General features: G+C 48.3%; 1 pseudogene; it reads left to right on the plus strand.

Annotated features, from left to right (window-relative positions):
• Nucleotides 1–6,870: 6,870 nt before the first annotated feature.
• Nucleotides 6,871–11,534, plus strand: LOC146203965 (uncharacterized; annotated as a pseudogene).
• The last annotated feature ends 8,182 nt before the right edge of the window (nucleotides 11,535–19,716 follow it).

Raw genomic sequence — 19,716 nt, forward strand, 5'->3', positions numbered from 1 at the left:
GTTCCAATAGAGATTCGAACCGTCGACATATATATACCTCGAATTGCATGCTATTTATTTTAATTGTAGGGGTCATCTGAGAATTGTGACCCAGATTCGGCATGTTCCTTTCTCCCTATGCCTCCCCGCGCCCTCTCTGAAAAATAAAAGCTAGAGACATTCAACGCTTCGCCATCTCTCAGCCAGTCTCTCAGGGCAAAACACTCGCGGAATGAAAGGCGGTGTTATGGCGCTATAGCATTCACTGTTCATGCGGAGCTTAAGCGTGCCCTTCTAATTCTGTTTTTCGTTTTGCAGCGCAAGGCTACATCTCTCAGGGTTTAGGCGGTCCTTCGTAGGGAAACCGGTGAAAAAGTTCATGACAGCTAAGATTTGAGCATAAACTGATTATTGCATTTCACGCCTCGAACGTTAAATTATAAATTCTCGAAATTTGAGCTCATTTGGTGTAGTAGATAGCTTTAAATTTAACTTTTATTATTGATATCAGATTCAGCCTTCTGGTTAGGCAACCATCGGCCGCAGATTTCCCACCGATATATCATCCCCATGTCGTCTGCTATTCGCGGTGTCGGCTGCACTCTTGTATGCATGCCGTGGATGGTGGTCACTGAGTTTTTGTTTTCTTCGGCAAAAATATTTTATTGACATATTGTCTTTTCTTTGAGAAGGCTTCACTATAAAATGCGACCTTAGTGATCCTCAGAATTGTTTTGGGCTGCATCTAGAGATTGCCGAAGAGGCCGGAATCGACGGGCTCATGCTGTATAGTATAGACATACAACCAGAAGCATATTATTCGTACGTTATGAGAGTTAGCTTCCCGTATATAAAAAGCCACTTGTCCAGCGCTTATTTGCGCCGTGTACATGCGCCGCGAAAGTGGGGAAGGGTTAGCGTTGTTTTTTACTGCTGAGCTATTGTCGTCGCTATTAAGTTAGGATAACATAAACAAACCTTGTCGCGAGAGCACACCTTGCGACAATAAAGGAGCAGACACAAATTTTGAACGAATCGGTACCTTTTCACTTGCTGTTATATGCGCGTGTTGTTAGACTTAATTATTTTCGGCTGGTAAAGCATTTTTGCAAGACTATAAAACTATATGTTCAGTCTGGCCACGGCCAGCGCACGAAAGCCTGAGTCGTAATGTCGCCGAATAAGTCCCGTGATCTCCAGAACGCAACGCGATTCGATTCCTCTTCACTGCATGTCCACACCGAACATCTCAGTCGCCGCCGTCTCCGTCTCGCCTCCCTCCAAGCGCGCGTGACTGCAATGGACTCCCGAGCCTCACCGTCCTTTTTCTAGCGCTTCTCCAGCAACTGACGCGTGAGTGCTTCAACGTAAGCATACTGCTGCTTATAGCAGAAGCGATAAATCGCCAACTATATGAACCGGCGACGGCACCGATCTTTTCATTCTTTCTTTTCTTCTTTCTCTCGCCCCTCTGGCTATATAATACCTCTTGATCTGAAAATAAACCGGCCTTCTTCGGCCTGGCTACGCTGTCTGATGCATCACTAAGGAGCGGCGTGTCCACCGACCACGCCTTCACAACACATACACCATTTGGTATGTAGTGTGTGAACCCTAAACTCCCGCAGGAATGCGCCGATTCGCGAATTACGACTGCGCTCCCAACGTGTTTTGCAATGACTGGATGTATGCTGCTCGTTCGCACGGCACAAAATGCAAACTGAGCTAGCAATACCAAAACTATCCACTTATTTTTGCACCGGTTGCCCTTTATTTCTTCACAAACTACAAATTTGCTGCTAGCTGTGCCGTGGATGCTACGTCCCCTACCTGTGCCGGGTATACACACAAGCTGCGCCGACAGCTGCCGGCTGCGCTCGCTAGACAGTGTCGCATATCGATGCCTCTCGCCCAACATGCACTACCTTTGTGATGTAATATATCGTCTATTTAGCGTTGCTACTGCCGGAGCTACACTTGATGGCCACATGCAACCGCTAAAGGTTTTGAATGCACGCTCCGTATCTCCGAAACTCTAGACTCGATACCCGCGTACTCGCGCTAGGCCTACTCGTCTTTGAACGGGCCGGCAGTTCAGCGCCGACTAATATTTCTGGCCATGGTCATTGCTGATGACAAGGGGGACGTACAAAGTGTAGCTTCCTGTTTTCCTTTTTCTAACACGGTTACGCAACTGACAAGGGTAGCTGTTCAGGCCATGAACTCATCGGGTGTCAAGTTCTCGCTCAGCATCTGATCCGACCAAAACAGATCGGACGACCGCCCGCTGATCAGTTTCATAGGCATCGTGAAGCCGCAGAACTTCACAATACGACAGTAGGCGACAGTTGGCCCTGCTAACGTCGTCGCTTTGTAATATGTGACAGATCAGTGCATCGATAAGCGAAGTAATCTATAACCGTGCAGCCCACTCATTGAGACCGTGCCTTATGCTGAAGAAAACATCCCTTACTCTGCATTGGTTTCGTGCGGTAACTTCTTCATCAAGCACATCTGCATGAAGGACGACCACTGCGTCAATCGTCCAAAAAACAGGATGAAAAAGACGCGTCCTTTGATATTGCAGCCTGCACTGCAGACAATGCTCCGCCGCGTATCTTCTGTGACGTCACAAGAGCAGTCCAAAACTGCGGTCGCTCTCGGTGGAAGGAGTTTCCCGATTCCGATTTCTATCGCGTTTTGTTTTTTAATATGCGCCGCACGCTAGGCACTAAAATTTTGCGAGTAGAATCACAGACCTATATATTGCCACCGGGTTTACCAGTTGGCAGAGAAAGAAGAAAGAGCTGGCGCAGTTGGGAGCAGAGAAAGAAGAGCTCGCGCAGTTGGGAGCTACGAGCGCTGACCACAGGGTTGTCTCTGTCAACTGAGCTGTGTCTATTTTAGATATTTGTGACATATTTGGTGGTGGTTTGCTGGGTAGCGGCTCAGTACTTATGTCCCGCCCTCCTCCTGTTGACCTGGACTCTACCTCTGCTCTTGTTGAGACACCAATTCATCACGTTAGCCGAAAGAACCTAGGTCTGCCACCCAAACACGGACCTTTGGAATCAATCTCAGGGCCAGCCCTCCGAGCAGCCATGCATGGTGCGGCGCCGCCGCAACTCGAGCCGGCCGCTGCAGCTACCCCTCAACACCCCGCGCAAAGTACTCTTATTTACACCCTGCACACCCCGCGAGTACCGAAGTCATTCTACGGTAGACTGGAGGAAGATGTAGAAGACTGGCTCTCCCAGTTCGATCGAGTCTCTTGTCTTAATCAGTGGGATGACACCGCGAAGCTTAGATGCATCTTCTTCAGCCTCGAAGACGGCGCTCGCACTTGGTTTGAGAGCCGCGAAGTGATTTTATCTTCCTGGTGTGAGTTTCGCCGTCAAAGTCTCGAGGACTACATTATAGTCCAGACTACCAAGAACCAGCTGAGCTGGCAATCCAGTCTCGCTTCCAACCGTCGCAATGTATGTTGAAGATGTGACGCGACTGTTCCGCCGTGCCGATCCTGCCATGTCGGAGGACAAGAAACTGCGCCACTTAAATGCGCGGAGTAAAATAACAGCTGTTTGCTGACCTTGCGCACAGTCCTTCGGCTACAGTGGCCAATTTCCTGTCAGAGGCATCGACAATGGAGGTCCTTCAGCAGCGGGCCAACGCTTGCAATAGACTATATTTCGCTGCAACCCCTATTGAGTCGCTTCAGGCCTGTGGAGTCATCGGTGAATCGTTCCATTCGCTCTGTGGTGTGAGACGAACTGCAAAAGCTTTGCGGTGTACCTCAACCGCAGAGTGCCTTTATTGCTGATAACATTTGCGACAAGGTATGTCAAGCCACCTGGCCTCAGCCACTTGGTGATGATCTACATCCTTACCCAGCAAAGTGCAGAGTTCCAACATACGCTGATATTTTGGCACGTTCTGCCCATCATCAGCGCCATTTTTCCCTGTACGACAAGCTCTAACGCCGTCTTTGCCTGCAGCACCAGCTCCGGCGCCAATTTCTCCTGTATCTCGACATCCTCTTCTATGCGTGCAGCCGGCCCAGTGTACACTCCAAGGCAATGACCGCCTCGGAGAAGATCAGATATCTGGCGTGCTCCTGATCCAAGGCCCCTCGGTATCACTGTGGTGAGCCTGGCCATCTCTTTCGACAGTACCATTATCGTAAACTAGGCCTACAGGGTTTTGCCCCCACCGCGCGACGACCACCCTACGGACAACGACCCAGGGAAATCGAAGAGTATGTCGCTGAGCAGCATCTATCTTCTCAGCGGCGGCTGTCACGATCTCCTTCTCCTCGCCACCTCTCCCCATCATCCCGGACTTTCTCACGTGGGGCACCTGGACGATCCCCTAGCCCCCGCCGGGGATACTAAAGACGGCGACGTCCGGAGGCGGGGTCGCTAGAAGTCATCGCGATGAAATCCCCCCGACGACGCGGATGTCAACTGCCACGGGCCCTACGAAAACGAGGACGTCACAAATGCATAACCGCCCGTCACTTGACATAACTGTAGTTTTGGATGGACACAAGTTAAGTGCGTTATTTATTTATTCTATGTATTTTTACGTACTGCAACTCCATCCGGAGCTACAGCAGGCAGGAGTGGGAGGTGAACATTATCTAAATGAAATAATTATATAATACAGTCAGTAGAGCAGTAACAAGACAGAATTTAAACAGAGCAACAACACTAATAACGGCTAGAGGTTGCTTAACTATGTGAAATAGTCAGTGTGCGATGGCGTCAGTAAAATTTTGTAAAGGAAGGGAGCGAAGCAAGCAAGGAAGCTCATTCCAAGCTGTGATGATGTGAGGGAAGAAGCTGTTTTTAAATGGATTATGTCCAGCAAAGTAGGGGGCAATATTAAGCTCATGGTATTGTCTGGAGGTAGTAGGCCAGGCTGGAGAAATGTAACTGTTAGATGAAAGTCGATAATGAGCATGGATGATAAAATACAAGAATTTCAACGATTCCAAATGCCGGCAACGTGATAGTGTAGTAAACTGTAAGGAAAGGAGCGCAGAATAGGCGAAATATCACGGTGATACTGGTGACAAATGAACTGAAGGGCTTTCTTTTGAACTCTTTCGATCTTGCGAATATAGTTAGTTTGTGAGGGTTCCATACAACTCGTGCATAGTCTAGTACGGGACAGATTAATGATTTATACATTGGTAACTTCACTTCACTTGGAGCTTGAGTTGGAGTACATCTTAAATATCCTAATTTCATTAGGGCTTTGCTACAAATGTAATCAATGTGCTTGGACCAACATAAATTGGTACTGATGAGAACTCCCAAATACTCGTAATTAAAGCCCCTTTCCAGTGACATGCTATTACATGAGTAGGCGAAAAAAGGAAGGGAGGGGCTGTTAGAAAATGTCATGACTACAGATTTACGAAAATTAACTGATTTGCCAGTTATTGCACCATTCAGAAAATGTAGTTAATGAACTGTTCCGTTGATAATGATCTTCAGGGCAATTAATGATGTCAAAAATTACAATCGTCGACATACATGCGAATCTTAGATTTGATATTATTCGGTAGGTCGTTAATCTACAGTAAAAAAGTAAGGACCCTAAAACAGAGCCTTGCGGCACACGAGAAGAAACCAGGGCCACATATGATTCACCTGAATTATGTGTTAGGTACTGGGAGTGGGCTGAAACAGAATTAGGTATCCAATTAACCAAACACGAATTTTTAAAATAAGATTTAACTTGAACACGAGGCGACACCTGGGCGAACCTCTGTATTCTAAGCGGCAAATTGTCCAAGCTTCTTCGAAACGTTATGACCTCATGTATCGGCACTGTTGTGCCAGGCCAAAGCCTCCCAGAAATTCAGCCGGACGCCAAACTTCTCCGGCAAACGCCTCCTTCGCAAAATCCGGATACGTCTGTGCAAAGCACCGGTGCACTGGAGGCGAGTTGTGCCAAGGGGAGAGAAGCGAGGTGTTTGAACATGAGCTGAGTATCCAGACAACACGGCGCCGTGGCCCTGGCGGTGAACCCCCTCTCGCCCCGCGGCATATTTGAAGCAAGAGCGCAGCAAGCTCTCCCATTGGCCCTGGGAAAGTACTGCTGTCGGATTGGACCATTTGAGCGTCAACGGTCTCTCGGTTACGGAGACTCAAGTGCTTCCGTTTGAGACTCCGAGTGTGAGTTCGTTACTAGCGTCCATCGGGAGCGGTTCGCCCCCTGAGAGAGCGCACGCGGCGGAATCTCCCGGGCCGTCGCTGCGCGAGAACAGTCGCGTATGGATATGTTAGCTTTCGGCCCCCGAGCTAATCTCTTTGGGTAAATGCCTGTAAATAGTGTATAAAGCTTTTTCTTCATCTCATCAGCGCCGATTCGGATTCATCGCTACCGGCCAGGGAGCTGAGAGCTGACAGCCCTCGTTCACGAAACGGGTGACGAGCGCTACGCAACCAACTCCTTGGCACAACCTTGTTGACGGCGGGCTACTGTGTGACGCAACCAACTCCTTGGCACAACCCTGTTGACGGTGGGCTACTGTGTGATAACCCCACTGGCACAACATTGGTGGCAGCTGCGGGATAGACCGGCACAACATTGGATGGCAGCTGCGGGATTGACCGGCGTCAGGCACCTCGGCGCGGTGAGCACCTGAAGTTTCCCTCAAACGCCAGACTTTCTCTGACACACAGGGTAGCTAAGAGAAAGGCTGAGCGTAGCATTGTGTTAACCTTGCGTTTCAAGCCTACAGGAAGTGTTTTGAAAACCAAGGGATGCTGAGAGGGCAATCAGTGTGAGAAAGGCTCGCGCGTCTCTTGCTAGGAGCGAGACAGCGAACGTATAGTGCACTATTCTAAAAAGGCGAACAACAAGAGGCCGGTGTAAAAGATGGAGAGTTACAAGGTCAAAGAACTTCTCCAGATTTGTGAGGAGTTGGCCATCGATGTGGGCTCAATGAAAATAAAGAAACCGATCCTTGAGATCATGCAGACCACGTGATGCAGACTAAGGACGTGACGTTTGAGGAAGCCACAGAGGCCTGGGCTGATATCAGTGAGCGCCATAAACGGGAAGACGAGAAGGAACGTCGCAAGGAAGAAATGCAGGAGCGTGAGGCGCTTAGACAGATGGAGCTTAAAATGAAAGAGTTGGAGCTCCGTAAAAGCTCGCCAGCACCTAGCTTAGCTTCTGCGACAGTCCCCTCTAACAGTGCCAAAATCCGTGATCAACTACCGCCTTTTGCCATTGGCGAGGATATGGCTAAATTCCTCGTGAAATTTGAGCATGTGTGCGAACGAAATGACATCGAGCCATCCCTCTGGGCACAGAATTTATTGGCTTTGCTTCCCGGGGAGGCATCTGACGTAATCACGTGTCTGTCGAAAGAGGCTTTCGAAAGCTACAGTGATGTCAAGGAAGCACTACTGCGGAAGTACAAATTGTCGCCCGAAGCCTTCCGGCAGAGGTTCCAGTATGCTCATAAGGGTATAGAGTCGCATGTTGACTTCGCGTTCCGTCTGAAAGCCGACCTAGTTGAGTGATTCAAGGGCGAAGAGGTTTACGACGATCGCGATAAGGTCGTGGAATGCATCGCACTAGAGCAATTCTACCGTTGCATCGATGATTATGTCAGGCTCTGGTTGCTAGATAAGCTAGCGGACGTTAATCTAAACAAGGCAGCAGAGTTAGCGGAAGAATATTACGCCCACCGAAGCTTGCACAACAAAGCAGTGCGCGCAGACAAAATTGACAGGAAAGATGGCTTTTCGAGGAGGCTCGACCAACGGAAGCCATTCACGCGTCGCGAGTTTCGTAAATACTCGTCTCTTACAAAAGAAACTGTAAGGGAGGAGCAGAATGAGTCTCAGAGGGCTAATGATGTTCCCAAACAGGGCAGCGATGCGACACGTTCTTTTGAAAAACGCAAACCGTTGAATTGCTATAACTGCAAAAGGGAAGGGCACCTCGCAACGTACTGTAAACAGAGAGTTGTGTTGGCGACCATTCGGGAAACAGACAAAAACTTGCGACTGTTGGAGCCATATATGCAGGAGATTAAGGTAAACGGAAAAAAATGTAGACCACATCGGGACTCGGCAGCAGCTATGGACATTATCCACCAGTCTTTCGTATCCCCGAGTGAGTTTACCGGAGAATGCGCTTGGATACATCAAGTGGCCGAGGAGCAGAGCGTCTGTCTACCGATTGCGATGCTCACCATTGAAGGAGAATTTGGTAAACTCAACACAGAAGCCGCTGTGTCTGCCGCCCTCCCGGAGCAATTTCTCTACCTCTTCTCAAACAGCTCGGAGCAGCTTCTAAATGATCAGGGCAAATCATTATTTGCCGATGTGGCGTACATGGCCCTCACGCGATCCAAAGCGCGAAATCTGTCGAAACAACTTGATTTTGCTTCGATGAGCGAACCACGCTGCGGCACACCGGCGGTTCAGGGTAATTTGAGTGGCGAACCTGCAGAGGATATACCTAGCTCGGGGGTTGGCGTGAGCGAGCCTTGTTCGGACGCGACTGGCTGTGAGTCATGCGCTGCTGGCAGCGATGCAGGCGCCATACTCGCTCCGGTTACCGGCAGCTTGAAAGAGCTGGCACCAAAAGAAAGAAAGCAAAAATTCAAGGGCTTCCGCCGAAAACAGCGGAAAGGCATGTGCATGAAAGAGTGCTGTCATCTAAAGGTGAGAAAACGCAAACGATCGCGAAAGGAAAAGAAGCGGCGATCCCAGCGGCACAAATGCACCTGTGCTGAGAAAATGCGCGATTGGTGCGCAAAGCGTAAGGAACAAGACAGATCGTTCCACAAAGCAAGTAACTTGTGCTGTTCTCTCACACACAAAGTGGAAAGAAAGGCCTCGTAGAAAAATGGACAGCCGAAGCTGTAGCGAAGGGAGGAGAGCCAAACCGCCCGAATCCTGCTTCGCGTTCTGCCGCTTGCGGAAGAGAGCAGTACAATGCCAACTTATTGGATGCTTTGAGTCGTGCATTCAAGACATAGCTACCTTTGACGAGCGTTTGGTCACTAACGGTAATGCTGTATGCAAATCGGGGCAAAATTGCATGACCTCCTTGCTTCCTCAGTTGTGGTCCACGGTCCAAGTGATTCCAAGGGGACTTTTTCATTATTATTACTTTCCCTGCTATTTAATGTATCATTATTGTGCAAAATTGTTGTTTGAACCTTGTGTACTGCATCCTATACACTTGTCTCTTGTTGTAGTGGGAGCAAAAAGGGGACAACAATTTAGCTAATTGAATTTGAAATTTTGCCTCTGGTGTTTGACTGGTGACCGAGGGTACTTGCTTGTGTTGGGTGTTGCCTGTTGTCGGTCGGTTTTGCAAGCCGCAGAACAGTCTACCACTACCAGTGGCGAGAGGCAAGGGCATCGGAGCGACCCGAGCGAAGTTGGTCGATGTGCTCCGGCAACAAGGCTGTCGGCAGAGATCCTGACCTGGCGAGTGGAACCCGAGGCACGTGAGGCTACCTGACGCCCGGACACTGGACGTGAGCTTGGAGAAATCTGGCGAAAGAGCGCGCCCGGTATCCGAGCCACATGCGAGCAGCTCGTCTTCCCGGCGCATTGTCTGATGGCGGGGTTGCTGTTGTGCCAGGCCAAAGCCTCCCAGAAATTCAGCCAGACGTCAAACTTCTCCGGCAAACGCCTCCTTCACAAAATCCGGATACTTCTGTGCAAAGCACCGGTGCACTGGTGGCGAGTTGTGCCAAGGGGAGAGAAGCGACATGTTTGAACATGAGCTGAGCATCCAGACAACACGGCGCCGTGGCCCTGGCGGTGGACCCCCTCTCTCGCTCCGCGGCATATTTGAAGCAAGAGCGCAGCAAGCTCTCCCATTTGCCCTGCGAAAGTGCTGCCGTCGGATTGGACCATTTGAGCGTCAACGGTTTCTCAGTTAAGGAGTCTCAAGTGCTTCCGTTCGAGACTCCGAGTGTGAGTTCGTCACTAGCGTCCATCGGGAGCGGTTCGCCCCCTGAGAGAGCGGACGCGGCGCAATCTCCCCGGCCGTCGCTGCGCGAGAACAGTCGCGTATGGCTATGTTAGCTTTCGGCCCCCGAGCCGATCTCTTTGTGTAAATGCCTGTAAATATTGTATAAAGCTTTTTCTTCATCTCACCAGCGCCGACTCGGATTCATCGCTACCGGCCAGGGAGCTGAGAGCTGACAGCCCTCGTTCACGAAACGGGTGACGAGCGCTACGCAACCAACTCCTTGGCACAACCCTGCTGACGGTGGGCTACTGTGTGATAACCCCACCGGCACAACATTGGTGGCAGCTGCGGGACTGACCGGCACAACAGCACACCATCTGCACCGCTGGTGGACACGTAGTCACCCCGATAGGATAGTGCTCGGCTCGGGTGCATATTCACGACACCACGTTTGTTGTTAGGTGCCTTGTGCTCCAGGAGCGTTCGCGGGTCTGATACTTGGTGTGGATTTTCTGAATTAGAATGGAGCTGTTATTTACCTTAGGCAACACACCGTCACGTTTTCAACCGAAAACGCGGATCGTGACTCGGCCATTCAACAGTCTTGTTCGACGTTTAGAATTTCCGCGCATAGTTTTACGATCCCCCCCCCCCCCCCCCGGCCAGTGTTTTTGTGAGTGTTGCCTTTGAATGTCCACGTGATGGGACAGTGCTCGCCGAGAGAAATCATTCACTTTTGTTTACACACGGCATCTGTGCAGTCCGAAGCCTCATCTACCTACGTCAAGGCAGTCAGCGGTCCTACGACCGTTACCAAACTCCGTATTATTACATATGACGATACCCGAACCATCCGGCAGCAACCTTACCGCATCTCCCCCAATGAACACGAGGCCGTTCAAACAAAAGTCAAGGAGAATCTTACGGATGGTGCCATTCAACCAACTTACAGCCCATGGTCGTCGCCTGTCGTCCTAATGAAGAAAAAAGACGGAACTCTGCGGTTTTGTGTTGATTATCGTAAGTTGAATAGTGTCATAAAAAGATGTCGAATCAACGACTCCCTCGACAGACTTCGCCGGACTCAATATTTTTATCCTTCGAATTGAAAAGCAGCTACTGGCAGGTAGAAGTTGATGAACGGAACTGTGAAAAGACGGCATTTGTTACCCCCGACGGTCTTTACTAGTTTAAAATATTGCATCTTGGCCTGTGTTCAGCCCCGGCGACTTTTCAGCGAATGATTGACTCGGTACTCGCTGGCCTTAATTGGCAGATTAGCTTAATTTACTTGGATGACGTCGTTGTGTTCTCCGAAACGTTTGAACCGCACCTTGGACGTCTGAGAAGTGTGCTGGATGCCCTTAGATTGGCTAATTTAACACTCAAGCCTGAGAAATGTCACTTGGGAGTTGAAGTTTCTTGGCCATGTGGTTGGTGCAGACGGCGTCAAGTCCGATCCCGATAAAATTGTTGCCATTGCGAAATTTCCTGTTCCCAAGAACAAGAAAACTGTAAAACGTTCCCTGGGTTTCGGCGCCTACTGCCGCTGCTTCATACCTGTCTTCTCTCCACGATTGCTGATCCGCTGACATCTCTGGCACATGACCACACACCGTTTGTCTGGTCATCCGAGCAACAAGAAGCTTTCAACAAGTTTCGCAGAAAGCGACACACACCCCTTATACTTGTGCACTCGACGAAAAAGCTGACACCGAGGTACACACGGATGCCGGTGGTGCTGGACTCGTTGCTATACTCGTCCAACGTCAGACTGGCATCGAAAGAGTGATAGAGTAGGTGAGCTGCACTCTTTCTCTTGCTTAACAGAATTATTCTACGTCGGAAAAAGTGTCTGGCCGTTGTGTGGGCCACTCTGAAGTTAAGGCCGCACCTCTACGGTCGCCCTTTGAAGCTGATAACCGATCACCATTCCCTGTGCTGGCTGGCGAATCTTCAAGACCCATCTGGCCGTCTTGTCCGGTGGAGTCTGCGGCGCAGGAATTCGATTAAATAATTGCCTATAAATCTGGGAGAAAACATGAAAGCGCCGACACGTTGTCACGTGCTCCTATAGAGAAAGGTGATGACGGGATGGACGGGGATACAGATGAATAGCGTTTCCTTGGTGTGGTCAGAGACACACAATAGAGGCTTTACAAAAGTTAGCGCCATCTAGTGAAAGAAACAAACCGTCCGCGGCGACCATGTTTTGTTCAGTCCGCCCGCGCCTCCCATCGAGTGCGCTGTCAACGTGCGCCTTCGTAGAACCCGTGCATGCACCGAAAGGTGCATTGGAATGCTCACAAGCGATTCTCATTTTTTAACATCACAGCAGTCGCTGTTAGCTCCAAGCTCTATTGTTGCGTGCATGTTGTTGCGTGCCCTTCTGCAGCCAGCGCACCGTCGTAGACGCGCACGGAATCAAGGTATACGCGTGTATGCGACCGTTCGTTTGCAGTCCTAATCGGCTTTACAGGGGTCACTTGCATCATGTAAAGCATTGCTGCACGTCCCTCTGACTGGGAGCTAGCTCACAGAATGTGCTATCACCCAAAACAGCAAGGTTGTTTTGCGTGCTATGGAGCCTTGTGAACTTGAAGGATAAGCTTATGCAGTGATGGAGGACACGGGAAGAGAAGCAATGCATGTATAACGATCGCTATAGTGCAAATACGTTCTTTGAAATATTTTGTACGTTGGTTGCATTTAACATTGTGTATTGGGTTTAAGAAACGGGCATGATTACCGAAACTACTTTTCACAGTCGTACGAAATTGTAGTGCTTGGTGCAGAGAACAATACGGTTGTCTAGTGCGCCCGAGATGCGTGTTTCACGCTGCAAAAGCACGCTGCTGCCAAACCCGCGGCGTCTAGAAAAGCAGGAAAAGATGACACCCACTAGTGTGTTGTAACATGCTCACGTGCAGCCCGTTTCGACCGGTCCACGTCCAGAGCGCGCAGCTCAGGTTTTATACCTGCCAGCGCGGCCGATAAAATAACGAAGCATGCGCTTCACTTTTGTGTGTTTTTTTTTCGAGTCACCCGATGGTTCGCTAATTCACAGCTACTTGAAATTCAGTGGAATTTTTAAATATGTCGATTTCTTGTTTATTCCCTCTGTCAGGAAGTAAACATTTCAAGCCGTAATCTCATATGAAAGCGCTGACATTGGAAGCTTCGAGGAACTCGGAGGAGGAGGAACTCGGCTGAAACGAAAATAAATTTGAAAAGTCAACTCACATTACTGCGAAGTCTTCGTGCTTTGTGCAACTGGCTGTGTTCATAAAGTCAGATTTATATTATATCATATCGTTAAAAAAATTAGGGGGTCACTTAAGCTCCACCGTTAAAGGTATAACGCGATAGTGTCTCTCTCTCATACACACACACGCACGATGTTTTCTTTCTTCACGTGTTATCTTTTAGCTCTTTTATTTATTTATTTATTTATTTATTTATTTATTTATTTATTTATTTATTTATTTATTTATTTATTTATTTATTTATTTATTTATTTACCAAATACTTCAGGCCCTAACTGGACCCTAGAAGGAGGGGCGAAAAGAGTACAATGCAGTGAAATATGAATTCATCAAAAGCAACATACTACACACAAGTGTAGTATGTTATATGTTGTTATGTATGTTATATTTCTATCATTTCTTTATTTATTTTTATTTTATTTGATGCTTTATATTTTTATACACCAATACGCATGCGTCAGCAACAATCGGCTTTCCATTCTGAGCAATTTGACACTTTTGAACACATTCTTCAATTATTTCAGTTAATCAATTACACATTCTAAATTTTCTTCCTTAGCATCACCAAGCACTGGTTTTTCATTCTTACACCTTTAAACCCTTAATTTTCAATTTTTCCTTTTTTTCGTTTCTTTATTTCATCACTTGATCAAATAATTACAAAGATTTTATTAACTCGTCATCGCCTATTCCACACCAATCAATATTCAATCACTGGAAGCACAAATTACCATGGCACTTTTTACGCAGACTGCGATTATTTCCGAGACCCATGCAAACTACTGCGTCGACGGCATCGGAAGGAAAGTGCTAAGCGCCAGCCCAACTTACGTGAAATTACGCACGATCCTTTTATCATAAAATAAAATGCATCCTCGCTCATTTCACCAACCAAGTATCTACCAGTGGGATGAGCGACGGTGATTGCACAAACCAAGCAAACAAACTCGCGATCGTCTTCCATAGGCGTTTAATTAAACAGCAAAGGCGCACAGACAAAAAAATCCACATTAAAGAACTCTGGATACTGAACCTGGATAGGGATGACGCTGCGGATTGCCGAGGGGCCCATGCACGACTCGTAGAGCAATTTGAAACTGCGCTCGGCAGCGCGGCCGGTGGGCCCCGCCAAGTCTCGGCTGACAAAATACGCTTCTAGGCGTCGCTAACAGAAACCGCCAGGGACAGAAGAGAGGTCCAAGCACAGCACACTAGGTTAAAACGTGAAAAGCGCGAACAGAACGGCGAGCGCTGACGGAAGGACACGAAGCTAACGAATGGAGCGAACAAAATATGGCGGCCAGCACGGGATCAGCGTGCCGCTCACGGTTGCCAGACTTACTTTTGTAAACCCTCTATTGATTGCACGACAGCGAGCAGAAGACTAACTCCAAGCCGCTATTGACCACCTGGAGGGTCGTACTGCTGACGTGCCTTGTCATCTTTCCTGACCTCTCCGTTTTATTTGCGCAACGGTGCTTTGATCAAACGGAATTCAAGTAACGGAACTCGGCCCTATCTTCTCGTTGTTTCTTCAGGTCAGCGTGACGACATCCTTCTCGCTTGTCACGATGAGCCAGCCGCCGAACATTCAGGTTTCGCCCGCACGCTTACTCGAGGTCGTCAAGCCTACTATTGGCCAAAACTTGATGCCACTGTTCACCAGTGCGTCAGGGGCTGCCGCCTGTGCCAACGCCGTAAGTCACCATCGCTCAAGCCTACAGATTTGCTGCAGCCAATTACACCACCCGCTACTCCCTTCGACCAAGTCGGTATCGATCTTCTCGGCCCCTTCCCTTGGTCTGCGGCCGTTAACAAATAGGTGATAGATGCAACAGACTATTAACGTGGTATGCGGAAACGAAGGCAGTATAGACCCAGAAATGTGTTTTGTGTCTCTTCGCATGTGACTGTGTTTGTTGCGCCACATTTCTGGGTATTATGCAGCACCAACTTGCCCCTCAAACTGTTATTTTGAGAAGGCAGTAGAACGGGCACTTTTTCCGAGTTCGCCAATTTTTTCATACACCAAATCGTCATGAGGCATGGTGCCCTATCGTATGTGATTACTGACGGGCACAGCGTTCACGGCACAGCTTATTCGAGACGTGTTCGAACTCAGCCACACAAGCCACCGCAAAACTACAGCATATCATCCTCAAAGCAATGGGCTGACGGAAAGATTAAAAGAACCATCACCGATATGATCTCAATGTATGGAGACGCGCAACACAAGAACCGGAATGAGATTTTTCCTTATGCTTATAACACCGCCATGCAAGAAACGGCTCGGTTCACTCCGTTTCGTCTCATCTTCGGAAGAGATGTCCAGACAATGTTGGACGCCATGATACCATGCATTTCTGAAAACAAGCCGTTGGCGCTTGAGCTATTCTCTCAACGCAATGAAGAAGCGCGCCAACTTGCACGCCTGAACATTCAAAATCAGCAGTCTGTGGATGCGCGCCGGTACAACCTTAGACACCGGTATGTTAATTATGCACCAGGGGAAAACGCTTGGGTTAGGACCCCAGTCAGACGCCGAGACTGTAAGAAAAATTGATGTGCTGATACTTCAGTTCCTACAGAATACTTCGCCGTGTAACGGACGTCACGTCACGGTTCCCTATGCTATAGGAAGGACCCGAATGTGCAAACCCAACATAAGGCGGTTGTGATTACTGATCTCGAGCCGGGCATCCTGAAGAGTGAAGTTGAATGGGCCAGCCAGCCTTGCTAAGAACAAAGCTAGCGGAATTGATGGCATTCCAGCTGAGTTGCTTCAAAACCTCAACCATGATGCTGTTAACATTCTGCATACATTATGTCAGAAGATTTGGACATCCCTGCAGTGGCCACAGGATTGGAGGAGGTCAGTTTACATCCCCATTCCAAAGAAAGGCAGTGCCAAAGATTGTTCCAACTACCGCACGATCACGCTTAATTCGCATGCTAGCAAGGTGATGTTGAAAATTCTCCAAGGTAGGCTGCAGCAGTATGTGGATCGGGAGCTTCCGGACGTGCAAGCTGGGTTTCGCAAGGGCAGAGGAACTAGATACCAAATTGCCAACCTTCGCTGGATCAGGGAAAAAGCAAGAGAGTTCCAGAAACCCATCTACTTCTGCTTTATCGATTATGCGAAAGCGTTTGACTGCGTAGATCACAGCAGATTGTGGCAAGCTCTCCAAGAGATGGGAGTTCCAATTCACCTCATCTGTCTCCTCAGGAACCTGTATGAAGGGCAAGAGGCCACAGTCAGAACTGGGCATGGTCTTACTGATTGGTTTCCGATCGAGAAAGGAGTGAGGCAAGGCTGCATACTGTCGCCCTGCCTATTTAACCTATATGCAGAGTGCATCATGAGGAAGGCCGGTCTGGACGAGTCTTCAGCTGGAGTGAAGATTGCTGGAAAACGTATCAACAACCTTAGATATGAGGATGATACCACTTTAATGGCAGAATGTGAAGTGGAACTCAAGAAACTTCTGATGCGCGTACAAGAAGAGAGTGAGAAGTTTGGGCTTAAACTGAACATTAAAAAGACAAAGATCATGGCGTCTTGCCCTATCAAGTCCTAGAGCATCAATGGACAAGAAGTGGAAGCTGTGACAGATTTTCTGTTCTTGGGCTCCAAGATTACCTCGGAAGGAGACTGCAGCCATGAAATTAGGAGACGCCTGCTTCTGGGAAAGAGAGCAATGGTTAGCCTCGACCGCCTAGTAAAGAGCAGAGACATTAGTCTGCCAATCAAGATCCGTATAACTCGTGCTATGGTCTTTCCAGTTGTGATGTATGAATGCGAGAGTTGGACTGTGAAAAAGACTGACCGCCGAAGAATTGACGCGTTTGAATTGTGGTGCTGGCGAAGACTCTTGAGAGTTCCTTGGACTGCCAGAAGGTCAAATCAGTCGATATTGTCGACCATAAACCCTGACTGCTCATTGGAGGGTCAAATTCTAAAGTTAAAGCTCAGCTACTTTGGTGATCTGATGAGAAGAGAGGAGTCGCTGGAGAAAGATTTGATGTTGGGAAAGGTTGAGGGTCGCCAGAGAAGGGGTAGGCAACGAACGCGATGGCTAGATGGCATCCTTGAGACACTGCAGATGAAGTTATGTGATGTTAGGAAGATAGTGAGAGACAGGAAAGCGTGGTGTGACATGGTCCATAGGTTCACGAAGAGTCGGACACGACTGAACGACTGAACTGATATATATATATATATATATATATATATATATATATATATATATATATATATATATATATATATATTTCATAAAAGTCTTCCAGGATCCAGAAATATGTACAAGATGAGGTAGAGGCGCACAAACGAAAACAACGGTTTATTTCCGACGTATCGGCCGGTCCCCGGCCGATACGTCGGAAATAAACCGTTGTTTTCGTTTGTGCGCCCTTACCTCATATATATATATATATATATATATATATATATATATATATATATATATATATATATATATATATATATATATATATATATATATATATATATAGAACTGTGTCTATTGCATGAGTGTGTAGCTCAAAAGGACGAAGAGCACAGGAAAGATACACAACATAGGTACTGTGTGTAGCGCCTCATTATATACATTTTCTTGTTCGTCTTTTTGAGCTACACACTCAGTCATGGCGCACCGTTACCGACTCGCCCAAGCCTCCACCTTTGTGAATATACCTGCATGCACTAAAAATGTTTTTTGCTAACTAAAGCAGTTGGCGTTTACCTTTCGTCATCTATATCGATTCTTCGTTCCCATTCTGCAAAATGCGTACTTACATAGCATCAGATGGCGCAGTAAACACGAAATACGCTCTTTTTTCTAGCTTAGGCCTGTTTGCCCACAAAGCAAGTCTTCTCAGCGCACCGATACTTTCTACTTGACATTTTTTTGTGAAGTTTAGTGAAAGGCACTGGGGAAATAACCATCAGGAACTTGCTTCACCATTGGAGGCACAGTGTATAAAGAAGGGATACAGGCGGGCACAATACGCGCGCACAAAACGCGAAAAAGAACCGTCGCCGAGCAGCAAGAAGTGCGGAAAGACTCGCACGTGCAAGCACCTACACTCGAAATAAAACGCTGCACCCTAGTGAACGCAGAACACACAGAGAAGCAGGTTTAACACGCACGCACTACACCAACAGATTGCCGTCTTCTGAAGCAAGAAAAACGCGTCGTCTGCCACGGTAGTACCCTCCCGGCAAACAGCGCCCTCTGTCGCTATCAACTGGCTTTCATTGTAAATGGCGCCATCCGTGCCCATAGGGAAGCGCGGACGCTCGTCACACTAGCCAGTATATTCTAGGCACTGCAGCGCAGCGGACAGGAGAGATTTACCACGGGGCAGTAGTCCTCGAAAATGGGGCACGAAGCGGCGGCGCTGCTGTCGGCCATTCTTGAACGCATTTACACGCATTAATATGGTAGTTCGTCCACAAACAGAATTCCTAACTTGTGCTGCGCTGCCAGCGTGACGCATAAAACAAGAAAATATTGGTCTTTGGCTACGCATTAGATGCACCGAGAATGCTTTGAGAACAAAAAAGCAACTGCTCAAGCGGCATGTCATCCATAGGTTTTTCACGACGCTGCAATTCAGTATTAAAATTAGTCCGAAACAGGAGCCATTTTGGGGGACACGCGGAGGGCCCCGTCTGCCGCATGAATATTCTAAGGGGGGAGGGGGGGGGGGGGGGGGGGGGGGAAGGCCGGCAGTTCCTGGCTCTACGCGGCTGGGACAGTAGGTCAATGCCGCTTACGGCAGGGGCTAGCCAGCCAACGAACTTTATCTGTTGTAGGCCGTCTTTGCACCCGCCACTGCTTCTACTTCGCTATAATTCTGGTCTTCGATTAACGGCGTGGTGGGCTCCTCAGGACTCTTTCCCTCGCTGACGCAGTGTATGTTACATGCAGCAAGTGGCGCCACCAGAGACTTCATAGTAGCGCTCTGCTGGTTTAGGAGTTCTATTCCTGTGACCGCGGCCTTCTCGCTTTGGGAAAACGCGCAATCTTCGTCCACATTTATTATATTTGTGTATGGCACGTATGCAGACTTGGATATATGTGTAACTTTTGCTCACTGCCATTGCTATAAGAAGAACTAAGAGGTCAGACTTTTCTAACTGCAAACTCGTGTCCGATTTCTCTCCAGCGTCCTCGGCGCCAATTAGCCCAAAAAAGTTAAGGCACGCATGTATGAAAATGACTGCGGCGTTTGATAGCCCCACTTTCTGAGGTTTATGATTAGCGGAATCGATGATACAAAAAATACAGGGACAGTTAGGTTTGCGCAGGTAACATGCAAAGCTGCATCCGTATTCCTAATAGGCCGCAACCCTTAGATTCGTTTTTTCGCGCTCGCCTTCTGGATCATGAAATTACTGAAGACGCTCTTTCTGGAAAAAAAGCTTAAAATTGGCCGCAAGATATCCAACGTATCTTAAAAGCTTGCAGGCTGTGCATCCTCCGTGCACTATCAGCAGTTT

Source organism: Amblyomma maculatum, chromosome 1, assembly GCF_055883805.1.
Source record: "Amblyomma maculatum isolate TAMU_Amacu chromosome 1, ASM5588380v1, whole genome shotgun sequence".
Taxonomy (NCBI): domain Eukaryota; kingdom Metazoa; phylum Arthropoda; class Arachnida; order Ixodida; family Ixodidae; genus Amblyomma; species Amblyomma maculatum.